The sequence below is a fragment of the Triticum dicoccoides genome, chromosome 5A (assembly GCF_002162155.2).
Source record: "Triticum dicoccoides isolate Atlit2015 ecotype Zavitan chromosome 5A, WEW_v2.0, whole genome shotgun sequence".
NCBI classification, from domain to species: domain Eukaryota; kingdom Viridiplantae; phylum Streptophyta; class Magnoliopsida; order Poales; family Poaceae; genus Triticum; species Triticum dicoccoides.
The window spans coordinates 549251527-549273706 of NC_041388.1; the positions used below are offsets into that span (position 1 = coordinate 549251527).

The 22180-nt window shown below is 47.3% G+C and overlaps 1 pseudogene; it reads left to right on the forward strand.

Annotated features, from left to right (window-relative positions):
* Window positions 1-226: 226 nt before the first annotated feature.
* LOC119299950 lies at window positions 227-5786 on the forward strand (annotated as a pseudogene).
* Window positions 5787-22180: the final 16394 nt, after the last annotated feature.

Genomic DNA, 22180 nt, shown 5'->3' on the forward strand with positions numbered 1-22180 from the left:
TGAGTACCCACCTCACACTTCGCAGCTCACAACACCAGCGCCCGGCAAAACCAAAGCGCAAACGGCTGCCGCGCGCCTTCTGCTCTCCGGCAGCGGAGGTACGCTATTCTCTCTATTCCTTAAACTTTTTTTTTCGCTTGTTTTGTGCAGCTTGCTGTGGGAGTATTTCGGTTAATTTAGATGATCTCTTGCCGCCTGCAGTCGTGTCATAGTACAGCGTGACATCATGGTGCCCCTGCCCCTGCCACGGCTACATCGCCTGGTTCTCCCGTTTGCCCTGCTGCTGCTTCTCCTCACTTCCAGGGAAGCCGAGGGCCACACCTCGCCTGCAGCTGCAGCAGCAGTACGCCACTGCACTTCGCTGAGAACCCAAGCCAGGGCGCTTCTCCACTGGAAATCATCCATCAAGCACTCCTCCAAGCACCAGCTTGCAACCTGGAGAGACGATGGCATGTACCCATGCAACTGGACCGGCATCACCTGCGGCAACACCCGGTTGAACGGAGGAGGAACCACTGTCAAGATCATCAGAGGTATTTCCCTTGGCGGTGCCGGAATTGTAGGGCAACTAGATGCCCTGAGATTCCGGTCACTCCCTTACCTCGTCAACCTCGACCTCAGCGACAACTACCATCTGTCCGGTGCAATCCCTCCTAGCATCGTCTCTCTTTCCATGCTTTCCAGCCTCAACTTCTCTGGTGATCAGCTTATGGGACACATACCCATATCATTATGCAACCTTGGGAGGCTCACACGAATGGACCTCTCCAACAACAATCTCACTGGCTAAATCCCTCCTACCACGGGTAACCTCTCGAGACTTGCATTTCTTTCTCTACCTGGGAATAGGTTCTCAGGTAACATCCCATGAGAGCGAGCTCCACGCCGCCGCCGCCGCCGCCGCGTAGTTTCGATCCCCGAGCTCCTCCTCATCCTTGTCTCATGGCCTCCTCAGCTTCCACCTCCCTCTCCCCAGCAGCCCTCCCAGCCACCACTCCACCTCCACCCCCCGCTCCCTGCCCCCCTCCCGATCCAGATCCAGATCCCTCGCTTGCTGCCGCCGTTGGAGGGCTGGAGGCTCCCGTCCCTTGCTTCCTGGGGTGCTCGAGCTCCTGCTGCCACCTCCTCCACCTCGCCTTCCCGCGAACTCTACGCCGAAGCTGGTCGCCGAGGCACTTGTGGCGTCTTCCGAGCAGCCTTGGGTGGAGGTTGGGGGACAGCGTCGTTCGTGGATGGAGAAGGCGCCTGCTCCATCTCCCAGGAAAGGGGTCGGTCTCTCCCTCGCCTTCAAGAGGAGAACGTACGGCCGCTGCTTCCGTTTTGCCTCGCGTCGGAGCACTTCGTGGCTGACTGCCGCGACCCTATAAGGTGCCTGGGTTGTGGCATCTCTGGCCACCGCGAGCGGGAGTGCCCGACACGCCTTCCGGCCAGACAAGCTTCAACCCGCCACTCCCCCTCGCCTGCGGCCTCTCCACGTCGGTCACCGGATGCGCCACCCTGCCACGCGCCTCCGCCAGATCCGCGACTTCGCTCGTGGGCCTCCGTTGCTGCCTCTCCGGCTGTGCTCGTTCAGGAGGCGCCTTGTAGCAACTCCGGCTCCCCCTGCTCAGGTCTTGCCGACCTCGTCAAGTCTTCCATTGCTGCTGAATTGGGGCTGCTCCAACCCCACTTTGCAGCTCAGATCGAGGCACTGCGCACCGAGGTGCAAGCCTTGGCTGCTGCTCGTACTGAGGAGGTCATTCAGCCTCTCCGCGACATGGCGTTCGCTCTGCAGGGTTGGGCGGTTCAGGTTTCGAGCCTCTTAGAGCGGCTGGAGGCTATCAGTGGCAGTGTTGTTTCTTGGCCGGCCATCAATGGGTCTCCTGAGGTGCGAGAGGGTGGGACTACGAGGATCAGTGGGGGACCTTTCTCTTCCTCGGCGCCGATGGATCCGCCTCCCCCCTGGTGTGAGCATGAGGAACAGGCGCCTCTCGTTGTTGCTTGTGCTAAGGGTGTCAGTGAGATTAGTGTGGCTGGTTGCTCGTCCGAGGTGCTGGCTACTATGGCGCTCCCTGCAGATGTTTTTCCTACTTTGGATGTAGATTTGCACAAGATGGTGATTCAACACGAGGAGGAGCAAGGAACGGTTGAGGAGATAGTCAAAGTGAGCAAGGACATGGAGCAGATTGAGGTGGTTTTGCCTGCTGGCTTGGCTGCAGAGGTGCCTCCCTTGGTCTCCTCTCCAGTGATGCTTTCTTCAGGGGGCACTACCAATATGATGTCTTCGGGGTCCGAGGAGCTACTTGGTGACATTGGCATGCCTCAAGGTCCGGCTTCAACCACCTTGCTGGATGAGTTCCTAAGTAGCTTCAGTTGCACAGCGCCGCGGTTCTTGCTCGAAACACCGATTCATGTGCAGATTGAAGGGGCATCTACTTGTTCCGAGAGGCGTAGTGGACGTTTGGATAAGAAGAACAAAAGTTGCAACATCCCGACTGCCAAGCTGCTGAATATAGGTTGGCGGAGGCTTTTGGGGAGATACCAAAGGGAACGACATCTAAGAAAGTCACCGAGGAGGATGTGCAAGAGAAGATGAAGTCTTATTTGCGGATGTACAAGAAACCGCTCACGTCGACGGTGATCCAGGCAATTCGTGCCTTGGTGGAGGTTAATGTGTAATAGCATTTTTCTGAAGGTTAGGCACGAGTGCACATCTGGGTGCAGGCGTGTTCTTGAGGTTGCAGAGGTTGATTTGGTTGGGTATGTTGTGTTGTCGATGGTCTTGGGCCTAGGCACTCTTGTATCCGGCTCGGACGATGTTCCTTGAGTGCTAGTCGGGTGTGTGTGGTCTTCGCCGGTTTTCCTTGATTAACCGTGCCATGTACGGTTTTTGGGTCCAGTTTCCATTATTAACTGGACCAATTCTCTTCTTCTTAATGCAATGCGGGAGCTCCCCGCCCTCTGACGAGGTTTCGTCAAAAAAAAAAGGTAACATCCCATGGCAGCTCGGACAACTTCAGAACATTCGAAGGATGGATTTGAGCCTTAATATCCTTTCTGGCCAGATACCTTCTTCCCTTGCAAACCTAACGAACCTCCACTTGCTTGACCTTTCTAGTAATCGTCTGTCGGGACCCATACCTGCAGAGCTAGGACAAGTCCAAACCCTCCAAGAATTATACTTGAACCAACAACTCAACTTGAATGGCACACTTCCGGCCTCCCTTGGAAACCTCACGATGCTTAGGTTCCTCAACATATATCTGAACCAGCACACTGGACCGATCCCGGTAGAGCTTGGGATGCTCTCGAGCTTGATTGAGTTGGACTTGCATGAGAACCATTTGACCGGCTCAATCCCTTCTAGTCTTGCTGGGAATATTACTTCAGTAACCTATTTTTCTCTTTGGGGTAACCATATAACTGGATCCATCCCTCATGAGCTCGGAAATCTCGTGAATCTGGAAGAACTTGATTTCTCGAACAATGTCATAGTTGGATCAGTGCCATCAAGTATTGGGAATATGTCCTCACTAAGTAACATACTGATAAATACCAATAATCTCTCCGGGCAATTGCCAACTGAGTTTGGAAATTTGGAAAAATTGAAGTCCCTTGGATCCTACGAAAACCAATTGTCCGGCTCAATCCCTCAAAGTTTTGGAAAATTAATGAGCATGACAGAAATGTTACTATTCACCAATCAACTCTCCGGCCCTTTGCCTTCATCACTCTTCAATCTTACCAATTTGGTTGACATTGAACTGAGTGACAACCGGTTGACCGGACACTTGCCAGATTTGTGCCTGAGTAAAAGGCTACAAATTTTAAAAGTTTCATATAACAATCTGTATGGTCCTGTCCCAAAAGGCTTGAGGGATTGCAGTTCACTAACATCCCTTGGAATGATGAATAATCAGATTGAGGGAGACATAGCTGAAGCATTTGGAGTGTATCCACACCTCAATTCCATTCTTCTATCTTCAAACAGGTTTGTAGGCCGAATCTCACCAAATTGGGGCTCATGTCAAAACTTGACTACAATTGATTTTTCACAAAATATGCTAGAAGGCAGTATACCTTCTGAGCTTGGGGAGCTAAAAAACCTTGCAAGGCTTAGACTGCGTTTCAATAGATTGACCGGTGAGATACCACCGGAAACTGGCAAGTTAACCAGCCTCTATTGGATGGATTTAAGAAACAACCGACTATCTGGCAAGATCCCTAAGCAAATCGGCCAACTTAGCAATCTTGAGCTTCTTGGTTTGTCAAGCAACCTACTGAGCGGTAAGATACCAGAAGAGATCGGAAACTGTTTTAAATTGCAGTTATTACAGATGGATAACAACAGCCTTAGTGGAACTCTTCCTGCTAGTTTGGGCCATTTAGCTTCCCTGCAAAGAATGCTTGATCTTAGTATGAATAGTCTCAGTGGACCAATACCATCGGAACTAAGCAAACTGGAGATGCTAATCTTTGTCAACTTCTCACACAATAAACTCAGTGGCTCCATCCCTGACTCCGTTGCAGGCATGCAAAGCCTAGCAGTATTTGATGTATCATACAACCTTTTAGAAGGCCCTGTCCCAAAAGGGATCCACAATGCATCAGCTGAATGGTTTGTCCACAACAAAGGTCTTTGCGGAGACCTTGTTGGCATGTCCCCTTGTGATTTTCCCCCTGTGAATCATTGGAAAAAGCATCAAAAGGTTCTTCTGTCAGTGAGTATTCCTATGTTTGTTGCTATTATTGTAATAGCAGCAGGTGGAATTGCCTTTTTGATTTGCCGCAAGAAAGTATCTGAAAGAAATGATGATGTGAGCAAAAGGGATGTATTCTCTGTATGGAGCTTTGATGGTAGACTGGCATTTGAGGATATTATCAATGCAACTGACAATTTTGATGAGAAGCATTGCATTGGAGAGGGATCGTACGGTAGTGTTTTTAAGGCAGAACTTCAAGATGGACAAGTGGTTGCAGTAAAGAAACTCCATGCAGGTGATGAAGAGGCACATGATGAAGAAAGATTCCAGCATGAGATTGAAATGTTAACAGAAATTCGCCAACGCAGCATCGTGAAACTGTATGGCTATTGCTCTCATCCACGGTACAGGTTCCTTGTATGTCAGTTTATAGAGAAAGGAAATCTAGCTTCTATCTTGAGCAACCAAGAACTAGCAATCCAGTTCCATTGGCAAAGAAGGACGGCTCTCATAAGAGATGTGGCTCAAGCCATCACATACCTCCATCACGATGTTCACCCGCCCATAATTCATCGAGACATCACAAGCAGAAACATCTTACTAGATGCTGATTACAAAGCATTTGTTTCGGATTTCGGTATTGCAAGAATGTTGAAACCTGATTCATCAAATTGGAGTGCACTGGCAGGGACCTACGGATACATTGCACCTGGTACGTTTGTTCAATACAGAACTATATCCTCTAGTAAATTGTGTTAGATGGAATGCTCCACCCTGATGCGTACTCCTAATTCTTATGTTCCTGTGTTGGATGCAGAATTGTCCTACACTTCTCTAGTTACAGAGAAATGTGATGTATATAGCTTTGGTGTCGTGGTGCTTGAGGTGTTGATGGGAAAACATCCAGGAGAGATGCAAAATTTTCAGTCCTCACTCAATGAAAATTTTCATCTGGAAGAAATTTTGGACAAACAACTTCCACAACCCGAAGCTGATGTGGCAGAAGACGTGAGACGGTGCATCTCTGTGGCATTTAGCTGCCTAACTCCTTCGCCCAAGGAAAGGCCAACTATGATGAAAGTTTATCGAGATCTTTCCATCTGAAATTACATGTTAAATTCTTTCAGATAGATCATCTTCGCCTTGTTTAGTTCTGAATAAAACTTAGGCTACCTTAGCTGTCCAAGGATCTTCAAACCGAATAATAATGCTATTTCTGGTGGGCATCATAAAATGTATGGGTCACGATTGTTACACTGTATAATTGTTCTTCTGATGATCATACAGATCATGGATCAAGCTTATGATAATATTTTTGGAGAAGGCTCGAAGTAATGATAATTGTCTCATATTTGTTAGACTCTCTGAACTTCTGTTATCTCTTCTATGTCTGCGTAGAATGCCCTGGCCGCAGGCATGGAGGCATTTCCTGTGGCGAAGGGATCTCCACCATCCTGTCGCTTCTTCCTGTGGCTGTCTAAGTTTCATGTTCGCGAGCTACAGCACGTAGGGCGACTTGGCAAGATGACTGAGGCGTTGCTAAGGTACAACTCTCTGACACTCTACCGACAAAGTTTCAGCCCCCCGAAAACATTACGTAGCGACTGATAATGAACACAAGGAACACTAGCGGTGTGTGATTAATCGCGTGTTAAAGTGAATGAGGCAACAAACTGAACTTATACTCAATTCAGCTCCCCGTAAATGCAAGCACAGATGCAGTGCAAAATACAGTACTCCGTCGCGGCTCTTTTTTATTATTATTAAGTGAGCCACGCATCTTATTAAGCAGTGGTGGAGCTAGCATTTGAGAACAGCATGGTCCGCCCCATAATTATTATTTTTTTGATAAGAAATATAGCATGTCAGCATTATAACTAATTACCAACATCACATAGAAATAGATCAATATGGTCTTACAAATACACTAAAATTCTTAATTAAGTCTAAGTTTTGCATAGAGAAATCTACATAGTACATACTATATGAGGAAGAAATGATGTGCAAAATTATGCATGTGTTCAGTTCATCTACAGGATAGCATAGCACAGCAAAAAAACAAACCCTAAGTCAGAAATTGGGGAATCATAAATTGGTAAGCTGATAAGCCCACAAGGGAATGCATTGCACTGTTAAAAATATATGAAAACAGAACCTGAATAACAAGAAATAAACTTTAAGTGCAAGTGTCATACCGTGTTCTGGAAGAACAGCCACTCGAGGTGCTTCAATTGCCTTGGCTGCTCAGCCAAGAAGACCACCATGTTCCTCACATTCCTGATAACAGAGGGCAATTCTAATTCATCTCATCGTCGAACAGCACAAACGGGGGGAAAGCAAGATCAGCACTTACACTTGCAGGGGAGTCAGACGCCCGGGGGCAGGGGAGCGGGAAGGTGAGGCGGGATCCTCATCGGGGGCTGGGCTCCGGCCGGCGAGTCGGCAACCGTGCCTCGCAACGATTAGCGTCACTTGGCGCGCTCTCAGTCATTTGCCACATGTCGCGCTCTGGACGCTTTCTCCGGATTTTGTTTTTTTATTTTTCCACACGCGTTTTCGGCTTTTTAAATGGTTTTTTCTTCGGGTTTTTTCGACGTTTCAGTTTTCTACCAGTCTTCCTTAGCTTTTGGGTCAAAAAAAATTGCGCGAAAAAGATGCGTTTTTTCTCTTTCACGGGAGTCACGCTTTTGCTTCCGCGAAAGGCACGGTTGTGCTTTCACAAGAGTCACGGCCATACCTTTCGGAAACGGAAAAAAACGTATTTTCTGTTTTTTTCTGCAAAAGGCACGGTTTTGCTTCCGTGAGAAACACGGTTGTGCTTTCGCGAGAGTCACGGCTATGCCTTTCGGAAACGAAAAAAAACATGTTTTCTAGGTTTTTTTTTCTTCTGCGAGAGACACGGTTTTGCTTCCGCGACAGGCACGGGTGTGCTTTCGTGAGAGTCATGGCCGTGCCTTTTGAAAAAGGAGAGAAAAAACACGTTTTCTCTTCTTTTTTTTTATTCCGCGAGAGGCACGGTTATGCTTTCGCGAAAGTCACGGCCGTGCCTCTCGGAAACGGAAAAAAAACGCGTTTTCTGTTTTTTTCTTCCGCGAGAGGCACGGTTTTGCTTCAGCGAGAGACGCGGTTTTGCTTTCGCGAGTCACGGCCGTGTCTCTCGGAAACAAAAAAAATGTATTTTCTGTTTTTTTTTTCTTCCGTGAGAGGCACGGTTGTGCTTTCGCGAGAGTCACGGCCGTGTTTTTTTCCCTTCCGTGAGAGGCACAGTTGTGCTTTCGCGAGAGGTACGGGCATGCCTCTTTCGGAAAGGAAAAAAACCCGTGCTCCCGGGTCGGTTTTTTTCGTCCGGTATTTTGTGAAAAAAAAGTTTGTCAAAACCTATCAACATGAGATCTAGTTTTGAAGATCTCGACGCAAGGAATCCAACGGTGAAAGCGGTTCAAGATTTGGACGCACAGTTTAAAAGATAAAACATTTTGAATAAATGGATCTATGAAAAAAGGAAAACTCTCGGGTTGCGACAAGTGGCGCACATGCAGCGCGCCACTTGTCGTAATTTGGGAGGTGAGAGTGATCTTTATAACGAGTACTCCTCAACTAGTGATTTCGACGAATTTACCTAAAAAAATAAGTGTTGCGAATCTCATATATAATAAATAACCTAATTTCTTAAAAGTGCGCGTGCACTAAATGGGCGCCCCGAGCACACGCGTCGATAGCCGTCCGATCCGTCGCAATCTCGCGCGCGGTCGGGCCCAGGTGTAACCTGGTCAGGGCGAGACGCGTGGTGGTAGGGTCAGATGGAATGCGGTCGAGCCCGAGCGAATCGCCTGGGTGGGGCCCGCCATTATCTCCTCTCTCGCAAACGGCTCTCTCCCTCATTAGGCGGTGTGGGCGGTTCCTTCTCCCCCTCTTCCTCGCCCAAATCGAACCAAATCCGCCACACATCGGTTCTCTCAGGAGGCGTTCGGTGTCGCGGGTGGCCGTCGACCGGAGTTGCTCCACCCCGCTGCACGCTAGCCGCGGGGGGCGGCTCTCGCTCGTGAGCTCGGCGACCGCGCAGTGCTCGACTCGCCGGATTTGTGCGGTGGCGAACGATTGCGAAGTGAGGCTGGCCTCGTTTTGTGCGGTGGCGAATGAAGGAGAAGGTACGTTGACGCGATTTTTACCCCCTGCCCCTTCTCTCATCTCTCCATTTCTGGCGATGGGTTTTTCTCCCGTGTGTGTTGTTGTGTCTAGGAGCAACTTTTGTGCTTCTATCTATTTTGCTACTGCGAGGTAGGTTTTCCCCGTAGATCACTAGGTTTTGGGCAGAGGTGTTGGTTAGGGTAGGTACTAGGTATGAAATCCCCTCCTTAATATCCATACCTATCTGTCCATGTTTGTCAATGCGAGCACCGGATTCGTGTGATTTCATGGTCGAACTAGTTCGAGGGTTCGTGTCCTCCCTCAACCCTCACTTCACCCTATGTAGATGTTGTTTCGGCGTTTTTTGCTGGTGATTTTTCTGTAGCAGGCAAGTTTATCACCACCAACAGGCAAGTCATGACACGCGGTGTTAGCAGGGTTTCCCGTGAGCGGGCAAGTTCATGCGAACCGTCAGCCATTTTTTATTGCACACGAGTGTTTTTGTTAGTGTTTACTGGGACCAGGCAAGTTCATGCACTTGTCAGGCAACTTATGTGCACACTATTTTTTTCCTTCGTGCTTTACTGGTCCAGGGCAAGTTCATGTCAACAGTCGGGCAACTTATGGCAATGGTTTTTGTGTGTTGATGCTTGGCCGAGTTGGATTGCCAAAATTTCACGTTCAATGAACGGGAAAAGGGAGCTACTCCTGCTATGCAATTCATTTTTCACGTGGGTAGGTGACTGACCAAGGGCCCAGGATCCGTGTGGTGGCACGAGTGAGATCGAATCTACCTCACCTCTCACTTGTAATCAGAATTCGATAGGCTACGAGGTTTGTACAATATGGTGCTCGGGCCCTGCCGTCATGGCCGGGACCCGAGTTGTACCATACTCACCATGCCACCTATTTTATATCCACTTTCCTCTCACTCTTCTTCTGGACCAGGCAAGTTCATGCACTTGTCAGGCAACTTATGTGCACACTGTTTTTTTCCTTCGTGCTTTACTGGTCCAGGGCAAGTTCATGTCAACAGTCAGGCAACTTATGGCAATGGGTTTTGTGTGTTGATAGGAGTGCTGATAATCAGACTTTTTTCGTGTTGATAATCAGATGATTGCTAGATAATGAGGCATTTTCATCCTAATAATCAGGCAATTTGCATGCTTATAATCATACTTTTTCCATGGTGACAATCTTTTTTGGTATGTAACTACTTTTTTAAACTGTTTTTTACAGGTAAAGATGGCCAAACAAAGTAAAAAGTGTGATCAACAGCAGTCGGCAGAGTCACCGCTTGGCTCGGTTCCATCTCCCTCTCCCGAAGCTGAACAGGAGGTATGCCTTCTGATTTTTGCTACGTAAATAGGACTTCGCTTTTAGGTTGTTAATTTTTTTGTTAAAGAAATTTGTGACTTTATTACAGGCACCTACAACAGAAGAGCAAGGTGGTTCAACAACTCATGTTTACAAACGCAAGCGCCAGAAGCAGGTTGTAAACCGGGGGAAGCGGCCTGCGGATATTGAAAGCAACGAAACAGAACAAGCAGGAGGTGATTATGAAGCTGATGTTACACAAGATGAACAACCAAAGAAAAAAACAGAAAGTGACTGAAAATGAGGTATCCCTTCCCCCATACCCCCTCCTCCCGCGATCATATGACTGCAAATTTTTTTGTTTTCTGGCCAGCATGTTATTTTGTGTTTTTTTAGATACTAGCAACTAGTAAACAGTACCATGGGAACAATATGTGGAGTTGCATTTTCATGTTCTACTTTTCACACATAAGTTGCCTACATTTTTCTCATGTAGCAGGAACTCATGCAGTACATGCATCTCAAATCGTTTTTATTTTTGTAAGCTAGGTGGGAGACAACTTTTTTTGTGGTCATGTCCTGGCAACTCATGCTGCATGCACACCTAGCAAAACAGTACCATCCCAAAAATCTCATATTTAGGAGGTGTAAGTGGTAGGCAACTTATGTGATTCATGCATACATAATTTGCGCCCTTCTTGTCAATTAAGAAAATGGGATTTGGAATGCTTTTTTCCCATGTGCCACATGGTATAGATAAAATTAGTGTATGTTTTAAGCAAACAAAAAAGCGCCAGAAGTTTATGCACTAGCAATTTCTTGAGAAAAGATAAAAGAGCAGCCAAGTTCTACGGTATGTTTAAGCAAAAACAGTGTTAGCAGTGAGCAACTTTTATGTGTCTGTTCGCGCTAGAACTTGATATGCAGTGGGAAAGTGTGTGCAACTATAGTGGTTTTTAAGCAAATCAAGTGTTTTCAATAAGCATGGCGTGTCAATACATGATAACTGTTTCGATTTTTTCATTCTCCAACTTTTTTGGCTGATGTATATTGAGAGAAACTCGTTGATGTTTTTTATAACTTATTAGGCATGCTTAAGCAAATCAGTGTCGCCAGTAAGCAACTACTGCATATGCTGTTTCGAAAGTGTGCCCTCAATGTTTTTTGCTCTTGCAGTAGAAATAACTTTAGATTGTCAATTTTTCAGGGTCCTAGGAACAGGTCATCACCTGCAAGGCTTTTTAAGTTGAAAAAAGATCTCGACGAAGACCAAAAAAATGTTATCAGAGACATAGACTTTGGGGGCTTGTTGGATATTACAGCTACAAGCATGCCCGGTGATCTCAGCCAGTGGATTATGAAACACTACGACCCAGAAAAGTCTCAAATTGTTATACCAGATAGAGGCAAAATACCAGTAGATGCAGAAAGTGTTAGGAGGATATGGGGTTTGCCCAACAATGGCAGGAAAGTATGTTTTGAAATGAATCCAGATGTTATAAAGGAATTCAACAGTATTTTCAACATCGAGGGAAAAACGCCCCTACATTGACTACATGATGTAAAATGATTCAAAATATGAATGGGGCGTGCGATGACAATTTTCTGCGTGCTTGGTTGGCTGTTGCATTCTCCTGCTTCCTTGCACCAACAACAAGCTTGAGCATCTCACCAAGGTGTTACACTGCTATTCTCAACACAAGTGCTATAAAAGATATGAAGATATGCGACTTTGTTATTGATCAACTAAGATTGGCATTCGTGGGTTTTGGTGACAAGAAGAAGGCTGTTTGTTGTTGTGTTTTTCATCTAGTTGTAAGAGCATCTTCAACAGGCGCCGGTCGTGCCGCGCGCAAAAAACACGTATGCCGCGCGCGCATCGCCTGGTTTGGCGCGACGCACAGCGCTGGCTTCAGCAGCCACGCTAAAATGCAGAGCGCGCGCGCCGCTCCAGCAGCGCGCTAAAATGCAGCGCGTGCGACTCGCACAAACAACATATGCATTCAAAAACAAAAGAAAAAAATCAAAAACAAACAAAAATAAATAGTTCAATTTCGTTCAATACAACAAATAGTGCAATTAAACATAACAAATAGTTCAACAATACAATAACGAACGCACAAATCATGATGCTCTTTGTCGTCCATTCCATGCCCACCACTCCTCAATGAGATCCTTCTGAAGATCATTATGCGCTGCAGGACGTCGAATGGCATGATAGGAGGCAACAAAACGGGCCACCCTTTCAGCCCTCCGTCGCACTCGCACGGGATATCCCAAGAGCTCATACTGAGAGTAGTCTACATCTTGTCCATGCTCATTCTCGATGATCATGTTGTGCATGATCACACAAGCGTGCATTATGTACCAAAGCATCTTTTAATCCCAAAATCTAGTCGGTCCTCTCACAATAGCAAATTGGGCTTGCAAAATCCCAAAAAATCTCTCCACATCTTTTCTAGCCGCCGCCTGAGCATTGTGGAAATCAAGATTTTTCTTACCTTTTGGCTTTTTCAACGGCTTGACAAAGGTTTGCCACTTTGGATAGATGCCATCCGCTAGATAATAGCCATAGTTGTATGTACGGCCATTTGCTACAAACTGCACCGGTGGCAACTCCCCATTTGCAATCTTACTCATCAGTGGTGACCGGTTGACAACATTGATGTCATTCAAAGATCCAGGCATTCCAAAGAATGCATGCCAAATCCAAGTCTCTTGATCGGCCACCGCTTCAAGGATTATAGTGGAACCCTTTTTTTGGCCATGGAATTGCCCATGCCATGCCTTTGGACAATTCTTCCAACTCCAATGCATGCAATTTATTGAGCCAAGCATGCCAGGAAAGCCGCGAGCTTTGTTCATCGCTAAAAGCCTTGCGACGTCTTCAGCGTTGGGAGATCTTAAGTACTCCTTGCCAAACACTTGCACAATTCCGACTGCGAAGCGCTTGACACACATGATGGCTTGGCTCTCACCCATAGCCAAGTGATCATCAACTAGATCAGCCGATATACTGTATGCCAACATACGCAAAGCGGCTGTCACCTTCTGAAAGGTGCTATGCCCGAGCTCTCCGGCGGCATTCCTCCTTTGCTGAAAAAAGCGGTCATGGCTCGCTAGTTTCTCTGCAATGCGCCTGAACAACTCGGTGCTCATCCTAAACCGACGACGAAAATACGACTCGTGATATGTGGGATTCTCCGCAAAATAATGCCTGATCAATCTGTTGTGGGCATCGATCCTATCCCTCCAAATTTTTTGCCGACCCATAACTGAACCATCGTGTTTCGGTTTTTTATTAATATGCATAGCTAGGATCATTGCAAGATCCTCCTCCTCTTCCATATCAAATTCTTCTTTGGAAGAATCATACGACGAACTCATCTACAATATTGAATACTATGCTATAAATAAAAAACTACAATCAACATGCACGAAATTCATGGCTTTTGAGCAATACATACCTTCTAGGCGTTTTGTCGAACACCTAGCGGGCGCCGAGCGGCAGCGAGCGCGCGGGCGCTGTTCGTCGGCGGACCAGCACGCGCGCGGGGCGGCGGGCCTAGAGGGGGGCTGGAGAAAGCGCGCGCGGGGCGGGGATAGGCTGGGGAAGCGCCAGAACGGTCGCCGGGTGGCGCGGTCGGCGGCGGCGGCGCGGGTGGAGGGGGTGGGAGGTGCGAGCGAGCGCGCGAGAGTCCAGTGCGCGGGAGCGAGCGCAGCAAATAAGCGGCGCGCGATTGCGTTTCGGCCCGCACGCTGGACTACGTATGCCGCGTGCGCGGTTTTCGCGCGCCCGCTGGAGCAGCTATTCCGGTTGCGCGCGCGCTAAAAGGGGGGATTTTGCGGCGCGGCGCTAGTTTGGTGCGCCTGTTGGAGATGCTCTAAGTATGAGGAAAATCATTTCTAATGTGTTTTCTTTTCTATAGTTTTTCCTTTTCAATACAGGCATGAAAGATCCATGTGTTTCCTAATAGTTTTTGCAATTTAAAACTTTTGCAGATTCTGTACCTGGATTCATTGGATGTTAATGAACCAATACCTGATACACTTCCAAGGGCACGCATTTGGAATGATGATCTAATAACAAAAGTCATGAAGAAAGACAGGAAGGGTCCAGGAGTGTATGGCAAGCTGCGAGTAAGTTATGTTCGTGCAAGAATTATTTAATATCAAAACACACGTTAAATTGCAAAAAACAATTTATAGGTTAAAAGCAGAAACAATTTTTATACAAATTATGCCAAACATATTGTTTACAAGTCAAGGCAAGTCATAGTATTAGCACTAACAACTTGCCTGTGGACTTGCCTGCAATAGAACATGACATGCCTACAGTAGAACAGGACTTGCCTATAATTACATTATATTACAGTACTTGCCTGGAAACAGAACATAACTTGAAACATGGCAAATGTGTAGTTCATTCTGTCAGTTTTTCCAGTCCAAAACAGGGTAACCTTCATAATGTACCACTTCCCTTTCTTTGATTGAAACATGGCAAATCCAAAGTGAAATCCAGGGCAATTTATACTATAAACATAGGCAAGTTATACTCTGACCTATACGGCCTTGATCATACGGTGTTCATTTTTTTCACCTTGTTTTTGATTTTGATGAAAACAGCTCAAGACTGAATTTTCACGGTGTGCGAACGATAGTTTGTTTGGAAGCTTGGACCACGTTTCAAAATTTGTTGCGGCTAGGTTGCCTGAAAGTTACGACGGCTATGTAAGTTCCAATAGCAAGAAAGTCCTTTATATGTTTTCTCACTGCATTTTGGATTTTTCTAATCCCAATCAATTTACTATCTGACACACTTTTTTTGGTGTTCAGAAGCAAAATAGGATAACAGGGTTGGTTCATGAAATGTGCACTGAAATGTCACATGCTATTGGGAAGCTCGTAGTGGGCTTAGTGAAGCTTGACGAGGGGCAACCTGGCTCAAGCAAGAACATAGACAATAACCCACAGCCAAGTTAACATACCAGTTCTCGGAGGAAGCAAGCAACACCTAGAGTGATTGAACACAGCTCAAGTGAGGATGAGGAATCATTCAAGTCGGACGAAGAGAGCGAGGACGAGGATGACTACGAAGACAATGAATCAGAACCAGACAGCGGTAACTCAGGGGATGACAGTGGAGACAATGGTTCAGATGATGATGATGATGACAACACCAGTCATGCAGGCAATGTCAGAGACAATTCTGCCGAGGATGATGGGGAGAAGGATAGTGAGGAGCCACATGAAACAACAGAAAACAAGGACAATAGTGGCAAGGACAGCGGCAATGTGCAAGGAGCGAGCGACAATGCCCCACAAGTTGATGAGGAATAGGTAAACAAAGCCGATGTGCCGGAAAGCGAGGCAGCTCAAGATGATGAGACAGAGAAAGTTATTGAAGATGAGGACAGTGAGGACCACGTTGACAAGGGTACAGGCAAGAAAAACGATGATGGAAATGGAGACGATGCGGACCATGGCGGAGGAGCCAATACAGGAGGTTCCAGCAGGACAAACAACTCTGGTGGAGAGGAAGGAGGAGGAAGTTCAAGCAACAGTAGGGACGATGACTCTGGATCAAATTTCTTTATCAAGCAGAATGACAGCAAACAGCAAGCAGCAGATGCTGCAGAAACATTTTCACTTATAGATATTGTCAAGATGGAGTTCAAGAAGCAGTGGGACCCTTTTCAAAAGGAACTTGAATTGCCACAAGTGTTTGATGGGCGGAACACCCACTTATATGCGAGGACATTATTCGATCAGATGGTGTTTCACGAGGAGGAAAGAGAAACAGGCATCAAATTCAATTATGAGGAGTCATGCCCCCCCCCAAATGCAGACTGAACTCATGCAAGCAGTTTATGGAATAAATCTGCCGCAAGCATCTTCTAAGAAAGATTTACTATCAATTGCACCAAGGAAGCAAAAGAGAGTGTCGTTCAACCTGAATCCAAACCATGTTGCAGTTGTAGAAAGGATGCAACCAAAGGCACTAACACCATCACTCAAACATAGAGGACAAACTAGAAAAGTTCAACATGCAACTATGTTGGCTAACAAGGCAAGTCAAGCAAAATGTCAGGCAACTTACAGTGTTCAGAAGCCGGTTGAGCAAGGCTGCAAACCTGGCACCATCAAAGAAGCAAGTTCAATGGGGAATTTGCCAACCACAGGAGAGAAGTTGCTTGATGGGAACCGACACATTGACAACTTTCCAGACTCTGGTACAAAACAACAGGGCCAACTGGATGTGTTGCCTAGGTCTGTTGTTAAGTTATCCGCCAAGAGTCCTCAGGTTGATCCTATGCAAAAAAATGATGCAAAACAACCAGTGCCTTTCGAGAAGTTGCCCAACAATGTTATTGAGTTGCCTGCAAGGAGCCAGCAACCTGCCACCTCACACACGACTGGTGGAATAAGACCAGTGCCAGAGGAGAAGTTGCCTAGCCCTGTTGCTGTTTTGGCTGCAAAGCCCCCTTAGCTTGCCAATTCAACTACAATGGTTGGGAAACAAACAGTGCGACTGCCCAACCAGAACTTGCCTAATACTATTGTTGACTTTCCTGCAAGGAACCATCAACCTGCCACCTCAGATATGACCGGTGGAAATAAAGCAGCGCCAGAGAACAAGCTGAGGGGCACTGAACAGATGATGCCTGCAGGGACTGATGTAAGACATGTAGGACCAGCAGCAAATTTACTAAAGACTAACCTGAGTTTGCCTCCAACACATCTCCAAGGTGAGGCAAACAAGGAGAACTGGCCACCGGTACCACACAAGCATCAAACTGTTGATATAGACAAAATAAATGAAATTATAGACAAGTGTGTTGCTCCAACAAATGCTCCCATCCACATCCCACCACAGACAATAGTTGAAGAGCCAGCCAACGAACTCAAGAGAAGAAGGTTATCCGGGATGTGCAATGACTACTGCCCAGCTCCCAGTTTTGGAGTGATTTTCGATGAGTTGGAACCTAGCCTTGAAGATGGAGATAAGGACATCAACAAATGGGATGAAGTTCTTAACATGCAAACAGAGGATATCACAACAGCGAGCATAAGAGAAGTAATAGACCTTGATGATGTTGTGTGGGATGCAGAGGAACTAGAGGCAGCATGTGCTGAAGCAGAGCAAAGGGGGAAAGATTCAGTTAATTCTGCTATGTTCAGTACACCAGAGAAAATGAACAATGAAATAGATGTGGGGTCAGGTGGTAAGTTTTCTAGCAGTAGCAGTTCAGGGGAGGGAATTACGAACAAATTTGAGAGGAGGCTCATCAAGCCATCAGCATCTTTGAGATCACCTTTCACGGGCATTGACGACAAAAAGGAATTCTATTGCAAACCCGAAGTCAACCGCTTATATGCATCTGTTATTTTGCATGCAAGGCGCAGTATAGAAGAATCGCCCGATACAGATAACAGGTATGTAACATCACCGTCTTCATTGTTGGTTTTTTCAGGCAGCTATAAATATTCATATATAGGCAAGTTTACTTTTTCATGCTTTTATATTTGTCCTGTGCAAATTTATTGTACAACCCAAGAATCATTGACTTCGATGGATACTTTGTATCTGTGAGGGAGCTCGCGGAGTCCATGAAGTGTGGTGGTTTCGTCCTTTCGCATCTTTTCCAAGTTGGGTTACAGTCTATAATTTACAACCTGCCAGCATACTCAAAGAAGGTTATCATGCCAGTTAAATTCTCGGTAAGAGTTGCACCTTACAGTGTCCTTTTTTGCCTTTTGCTTCCCTTCTTGATGGAAATTCCATCATTTGCTCCATTTCTGTCCATCTGTTTTCTACAGGTCAGGTTACAACAGATGGTATGGAATACAAAAGAGATTACTGCCAGGTTTAACAAGTCAAATCACTTGGACCAAAAAGACATGGTGAGTACACTATTTTTTCCTTTTTTGTAGTCTGCTGGCAAGTCGTAACAAGGTGGAACTACTTGCTTCAAAAAATATAAGTTAACAAGCTGCGACTTTTTCTTTTTTTCCCTGCAATTACCTAAACCACTAGTTGCCTCATCATTTTTTGCAAGTGCTTGTATCATCATCTTCCAAAAATTCTTGCCTCAAATCTAGTTGGCAAGTTGTGTATGTTTGTCAGGACCCCGACTCGATGCCACATCGATCTAGCATGTAACACCTCATATCGCTTTGCGGCCTCACGCACGGTAACCCCACGGGTGTCGCCTTACCTTTGCCCGGGACCGTTTGCGCATTTTGGCACACGTATATGATGGTGTCGCTAGCATCCATATGATAAAGAGCCCGGGCTGACATGGCTAGTCGTAAACCCAAAGTGGCACTAACTTACAGGGACAGGCATCCATGACCCAGCGTCGAACGTGTCGGTCATCAGCGAGTGAATCCAGGCTGTAGCACTGGGCTAACAGGACTCCGGTGAACCGGGCTGTAGCGGGCTAGCAGGACTCCGGTATTCATCGCGTGACATTTCCCCGAAGGGACAGACACAGGATCGAAGAAGGACACATGCCGGCCTGCCTAAGTGTTCCGGAGCAGTAGCAAGCTACCAGGGCTCAGTGGAAGCACTAGGAGACATTTCCCGGTAAGAGAGGCTACTAAGAATAAACAACTAGATAGTCAGATCCCACACATAGCAATACACATTACACGTACGCATAACATGCAGGTATGTGTTGTACAACATGGCATCACAGCATAACTCAACAACTCATATAGATAAAGGCTCAGAAGAGCCGTCACAGCATATATTGCAAACAGGGGTCACAAGACCCATCATACAGAGCATACAAGCAACAAGCGGAAGCATTACATGTCTGGGTACAGACATCTATAAATGAAAAAGGCTGGAAGCCTGACTATCTACAATCATCCGATCAAGATCGTAGCTGAGGTACTAGCTACTAGTCGAAGTCCACGAGAACACTAGTAAGACCGAAGTCTCCGCTGCAAAACATAAATGAAGCAACATGAGTACAAAGGTACTCAGCAAGACTTACATCAGATCCTATCATACATGCATTTGTATCAAGAGGGTAATGTGGGATTTAGTTGCAGCAAGCCAGCTTTGACTCTGTGGCTATCTTGTTCTACGACTACCAGAAACTCTGGAGGTGAAACAACGAACACGAGTCCACTAATCACTACACAAAACACTACTATGGATTCATCCCCGTCTCCCTACGAGAAGGCCATCCATAGCACTCACACTTGTCTTGAGCATTTTATAGTATCCACTTCAAGTTGTCTATGTACCATGTAAGCATCCAAGAAGTCCATAACCGCGGACCCGGCTATTCGAATAGATCATGTTAACCCTGCAGGGGTGTACTTCTTCACACACGCTCTCGCCACTTACCGCCATGTACACGTCATGTATCTCGGCAACCTTCAAGCGGAAGCCTGGCGAGGGTGTCGGCCACGACCTGACTAACCACACAAGACTCTAGTCCAGGTTTATCGCCTATTCGGGTTCCATCCGCAAGGAGATCCGGCCGGGGTGTCGCTTACGGCCCCAAACGATGTGAGCAGGGTTCCCGAGCCCACCAACCGGGTGCCACTCGGTACACCGTGCCACGTGTGCCTAGTCTGTCCCAAGCCCACCCTGCCGGGTGCCACTTGGTAGAAAAATAGCACTACCTACAAACACCAGAAACTAGTTGTGACTCCTGGACAGAGATCAAGTTGGTTAATAAGTCGAGAGGGCTTGGAGCGCCCGGAGCCCAATGTGTGGTAGTATCGAGTCATTGGACAACATACATAGAACTCAGTGCTTAAGGACGGTTCCAATGAGACAACCCACCATGTACTCCTACATGGCCTCTCACCGCTACCTTTACCAAATCGTGTTCACACACTTCACTCTCAGCATCAGAACATATTGTGACACTCAAATTCATTCCCAATGAATCAGACCTGACACAACTCTAAGCAATAGCAGGCATAGCATGGTAGGAACACATCAGTGGCTTCAATCAACTCCTACACATGCTAGTGGGTTTCAGCTATTTACTGTGGCAATGACAGGTCATGCAGAGGAATGGGTTCAACTACCGCAGCACATAGTAGCAGATGAATCGTTGTTGTCCTAATGCAATAACTGAGAGCAGGAGCGAGAGAGTAGGGTTTTATCAAAATGAACAAGGGGGTTTGCTTGCCTGGTAAATCAACAAGGGAGGCACTGCTTCACAGACAGGTACTCTGGAACGTCTCCGGAGCAGGACCTATCGAGAAGGAACGGTGCCGGCAATCAAAACACAATCATATGCAACAATATGATGCATGAACATGGCATGTAGATGTGATGTTGTTGAGCTAATGCAACTAGTGTTCACTTGGTTTGAAGTCCTTTTGAACCAAAGCTTCAAATGCATTTCTAAATTAGGTCTCTTAAATATGCCATAATGTGTTTTCCCATATTCAGCATGTATAAGTTGGTTTTTCATGCATGAAACTAGTACAGATGGAAAGGTTGCATTTTTCTGAGAATTTTTCATATATAAATTATTTAAATCTGAGCTACGGTTGAAATGATATGAATTTTTGAAGTTTAAATCAATTTCTGGATTTTCTGAATTATTTTAATTCCAGAAAATGTATAATTGCGTCAGCATGACGTCATCATTGCATCAGCGGGTCAACGCGGCTGTCCAGGTCAAATCTGACGTGTGGGACCCACACGTCAGTGACAGGGGGTTAACCCCGAGTCAAACCTGGGCTGGTCAGCTTTGACTAAGCCCTGGGGCCCACTTGTCAGCGTCAGCGGGTGGGGAATTAGTGGCTAATTAACAAGCCACGTCAGCCCGCCGGGGTTCTGGCCGGCGGCGACCATTAGCGCGGCGGCGACTCGCCGGACTTGCGCTGCAGGCGGCGTTTGGTCGCGCGAAAAGCACCAGGGCGTAGCCCGTCGTCGTCCGCATCCAGGGGAGCTGGTGGGGGGGCTGCGGGGGCGCCGGAGCTCGCCGGAGCAGAGCTCAGGGCGGCGGCCGGAGTTCGGCAACTGGTGGCCGCGGCGTTGTGGTGCACGGCAGTGGAGACGGAGGGTTCCTACGGGCTCCTGGCGTCACCAGGAACACGGGGACGCGCGCGGAAGGGACCGGCTTGGGCTCGTGCCACCGTGGCGCCATGGCCGGCGGCGAGGGGCTTCGGCCATGGTGGGGAGCGGCGCTACGGCGCGGGAACGGGAGGGAGAAGAGAGGGGAACGGCGGCGGAGCTCACTGGGAGGTCGAAGCGCAGCTCAGTGGGCCTGGGGACGACCTAGACGGCGCGAATCGAAGACGAGGTCACCGGCGGCCGAAGGTTGAGGAAGAGCTCGAAGTCGACGCTGCAGGGCTTCCGGCGGGGCGTGGTTCGGTGAGGGGAGTCGAGGACGACGTCGCGGAGCTCGTGGGCACAACCGAGGGGCGAGGGGGTGGCTGTGGCTGTGGTGGTTCTCGTCGGCGGCGGTGGCCGCGTTCGGTGGAAGTGAGGGGAAGCCAGAGGAGGGGAGGAGGGCGAGGGAGAGAGAGAAGGGTGCGGGGCAGCTGCGTGGCTTCGTCCGGGGCATCGAGGGAGTACGGGGAAGCAGGAGGTGGCCAGCAGGGGGGGAGGTGGCGCGCGCGCGTGCCGGCGAGCGTCGGGCACACGCCCTCGTCCTTCTGTCCGAGGAGGGGGACGACAGAAGGCAGCGGGGGTGGGCTGGGCCGCCAGCTGGAGATGGGCCAGGTAAGTGGCCCAGGTAAGTCCTCCTTCCTTTTATTTCTGTTTTCTATTTTTTCTGACATTTGTTTGATTTAATAAATATATCAAATCATTTAATTTTATTATGCCAATTTTTGTAGGGGCTAATGGTATTATTCCAGAACTCTTGTATAATTGGCATAATTTTTGGACCATATTTCATATATATAGAAATATATTTCCAATGCAAATATTTATCGAATTAATCCAAATGGCCAAAATAAATGTCCATGAGCTCCTAAAAATATTGTTTTGATTTTTATCTCTGTCCAATATTTTTAGAGGGCATCATGAGCATTTTCTTGGACCCTTTTGGAGAAATTTTTAT